The sequence below is a fragment of the Myodes glareolus genome, chromosome X (assembly GCF_982192425.1).
Source record: "Myodes glareolus chromosome X, mMyoGla1.1, whole genome shotgun sequence".
Classification (NCBI taxonomy): Eukaryota; Metazoa; Chordata; class Mammalia; order Rodentia; family Cricetidae; genus Myodes; species Myodes glareolus.
In genome coordinates, this window is record NC_142053.1 from 111,255,925 (window position 1) to 111,260,109 (window position 4,185).

A 4,185-nucleotide genomic window follows, 5' to 3' on the forward strand; every position below is an offset into this window, starting at 1 on the left:
GCCAAATTGAAGAAATAAATGGCATCCATGGGAAGGAAAGAGAGCATGGGATCAGGATGTGAACGTCACCCTGTTGTGACTTTTCAACAGAAAGAAATGCACATGGATAAAATGAAAGTGAAAAATATTAGACTAAAAACCAAAAATCAAACCTACCTCAAAACAAACAAACCACTGTTCATTTCTTCAAAAACCTAACTGAATTTCAAAATCCAAACTGATCTAACCAAACCAAAGCAAGAGTCCAAGATCTTCTTTTATACTGTCTCCCTAAAGACATTATTATAGTTAGGGTTACTGGTGCTGTGATGAACACCATGACCAAAAGCAAGTTGGGGAGGCAAGAATTAATTTGGCTTCCATTTTTCCATCACTGTTAATCTCAAAGCAAGTCAGGACAAGAACTCAAACAGGGCAGAAACCTGGAGGCAGGAGCTAATGGAGCTAGTGAAGAGACCATGGAATGGAGCTGCTTACTAGCTTGCTCTTCATGGCTTGCTCAGACTGATTTCTTATAGCACCCAGGACCATCAGTCCAAAGATGGCTCTCCCCCATCAATCATTAATTAAGAAAATGACCTACACACTTGATTACAGCCTGATCTTATGAAGATATTTTCTAAAATTGAGATTCCCACCTTTTATGTAACTTGTGTCAAGTTGAAATAAGATCAGTTGTCACAGGTATCTCTAGAGCTAGAGCTCAGTGTTTACTGTATATACCAGCATCAATTCCAGGAGGAGTAACATGTTACTAGAAAAAGCAAAAACTTCTCAGGAAATCAGAAAGCGATTTTCATAATCTTGTCAGGAACTCTGCTTTTCTTCAAAGCATCGTACCTAAGTCAGAAATATCAAACTAAAACATTGGGACATTTTACTTCATTACAAAAATACATAAAACTTTATAAGGTGGTCCCAAATACCGTAAGTGAGAAGAAGTTGTGACCCATGGGAAAACTGTAGCATATACAATGGTACATGGATCAATTACTTGCAATAATAGGTAACAAGTGTTACAAATTAGTATGCTTGTGTTTAGAGAAGGGAGAGAGCTCTGCTTCAACTCCAAAGACACCTTTATTTTTTTATTGGACTGGGACTACAAAAAAATCATTAGCCTTATATGTCTGTAGAGAACAGTAGAAACATACATTTGGGAAGATTCATGAATTTTTATCCTGTTAGGATGTATTGTATCATTAGGCTAATTACTCCTTTTCTTGGGACATTTTCTCTAGATGATTCATACTTTTTCTTCAGATGTCTCGTTTGTCCAGCACCTTAGTTGGGTGCTTTTATTTTCCTGGAAAGAAAAAAAAACCCATAAAAAAACAAAAAAAAAAAACCCCAAAACAAAGCAAAACAAAACAAAACCAACCAACCAAAAAAAAAAAAAAACAACAACAACAACAAAAAAACCCCCTCTGTCCCAACCCTAACATTAGGTAGTTTCCTTTTTGGCAAGTTATATCTGCTCAAACTAAAGGCATTTGTTAATACTATAAATTAGTTTAGATTGAATGGCCATGATGTTTGATGAACCTCTTTTAATCAGGATGTCTTTCCTGTTTGAATCTAACAATCAATTTTGAAGTATCCATACCATTTTCTTCTTCTGTGGAAACAAAAACAAAACCTGTTCCCCAATATAACATTTTTCTTGGTTCCCATTCTGAGGTCAACACATCCTTAAAGTATACAGGCTGATTTAATTCAGTAGTTTTCTACTATACAATGTCTCTCCACAGTTGTCATTAATTTCTCATTAGCATTTAAAAAATTTAAAGTTAATAAAACACTGCTCAATCTATCTCTGGGGGTCTTTATTACACCTTTCTGTTTATTAAGCATATCTTTTAAAGTGTGATTAGATCTTTCTATAACTGGTTGTCCTGTATGATTATGTGATACCTGTAATATGCTTTATGTCATAATATGCAAAAAAGATTTCATTTTGCTAGAGACATATGCTAGAGCATTGTCAATTTTAATTTGTACAAGTATCAGGTATCTCAACGATGGCCATTGTAGTGACACTTAATTTGTATATTAATAAATAAAGCTTGCCGGAAGGTCAGAAAAGTCATAGCCACACTGGTCAGCCTTACAGACCAGGCAGCAATGACACACACCTTTATTCCCAGTAATCACATTGATACACACCTTTAATCCCTGTAGCCACACTAGTTTGCCATATAAAACCAGGCAGTAGTAGTGCACACCCTTGATTCCAGAACTCGAGAGGATTCCTGGAGGCAGGATCACCATTTTGGACTGAGGTAGAGGTAAGAGCCAGTGGTTGGTTGCTTTGCTTTTCTGACCTTTAGGTTGTACCCCAATTTTTGTTACCAGTTTATATTAATCATGCATCAGGCCATAACTTCTAATAAATGTGTAATTACAGAATCAACCTTTTCAGAGCTCAAAGCAGTTGCCTATTGAAATCCTGAATATGTATCTATGGTATAGTGTGTATATTTTAATTTTGCAAACTCACCAAAATAAAGCACATCCATTTGCTAAATTTTGTTCCTTTGAATGCCCTTTGAGTTACTTCCTGCACATAATGGAGTTTGGCTATACAAAGAACAGGTAGGGGTTTTCCTTATAATTCCCTTTAGTTGTAGCCAGGTGATAGAAAATTCTTTTTTCCAAACCATTGCTATTAACACAGTGTTTATTATGAAATCCAGAAGCTTCTATCACATTTTCTACTAATAGCTGATCAACTTCATCATTACCTTGTGCTTGAGGTCCTGGTAGACCCATATGTGATCTCATATATGCTATTTACAAGGGATGGTTTCTATTTCTGACTATTTTTGTAATAAATAAAAAATTTAATTCTAAATTACTTAAAATAATTAGATATCATTCTTGTATCCCTAATCTCTCCAATACCTTTATCATAAAGGGGTGTTAAATTTTGTCAAATGCTTTTTCAGCATCTAATGAAATGATCATATGGTTTTTTTTCTTTCAGTTTATTTATATGATGGATTACATTGATAGATTTTCGTATGATGAACCAGCCCTGCATCTCTGGGATAAAGTCTACTTGATCATAATGGATGATTTTTTCTTTTGATGTGTTCTTGGATTTAGTTTGCCAGTATTTTATTGAGAATTTTTGCAACAGTGTTCATGAGTGAGATTGGTCTGTAATTCTCTTTCTTGGTTGAATATTTGTGCAGTTTTGGTATCAGGGTAACTGTAGATTCATAAAAAGAGTTTGGCAATGACCCTTCTGTCTCTATTATGTGAAAGAGATTGAGGAGTATAGGTATTAGCATAAAATTAATTATTATTCTTTCAAGGTCTGTGAAGAATTTTGTTGGGATTTTGATTGGGATTGCATTGAATCTAAAGATTGCTTTTGGTAGAATTGCCATTTTTACTATGTTGATCCTACTTATCCAAGAGCATGGGAGATCTTTCCATTTTCTGGTATCCTCTTCAGTTTCTTTCTTCAAAGACTTAAAGTTCTTGTCAAATAGGTCTTTCACTTCCTTGGTTAGTGTTACCCCAAGATACTTCATGCTATTTGTGGCTATTGTGAAAGGTGATGTTTCTCTGATTTCCCTCTCTGCTTCTTTATCCTTTGTGTATAGGAGGGCAGCCGATTTTTTGGAGTTAATCTTGTACCCTGCCACATTACTAAAGGTGTTTATCAGCTGTTGGAGTTCTCTGGTAGAGTTTTTGGGGTCACTTATGTACACTATTGTATCATCTGCAAATAACGAAAGTTTGACTTCTTCCTTTCCAATTCGAATCCCTTTGATCTACTTATGTTGTCTTATTGCTATTGCTAGAACTTCAAGCACTATATTGAAGAGATATGCAGAGAGTGGACAGCCTTGTCTTGTTTCTGATTTTATTGGAATCGTTGCTGTGGGACAATGGTTTGTACCCTGTCAATTGTATTTTAATAAAACGCTGATTGGCCAATAGCCAGGCAGAAAGTATGGGTGGGGCAATCGGACAGGAAGTAGAGGCTGATCAATGAGAACAGGAGATTTCTGGGAAGAAGGAAGTCCTAGTCCACAAAAGAAGCAAGATGTGATTGCCTCACTGAAAAAGGTACTGAGCCACGTGGATAACACAGACAAGAATAATGGACTGATATAAGTTATAAAAGTTAATAGGAAGCCTGAGCTAATGGACCAAACAGTGTATAACTAA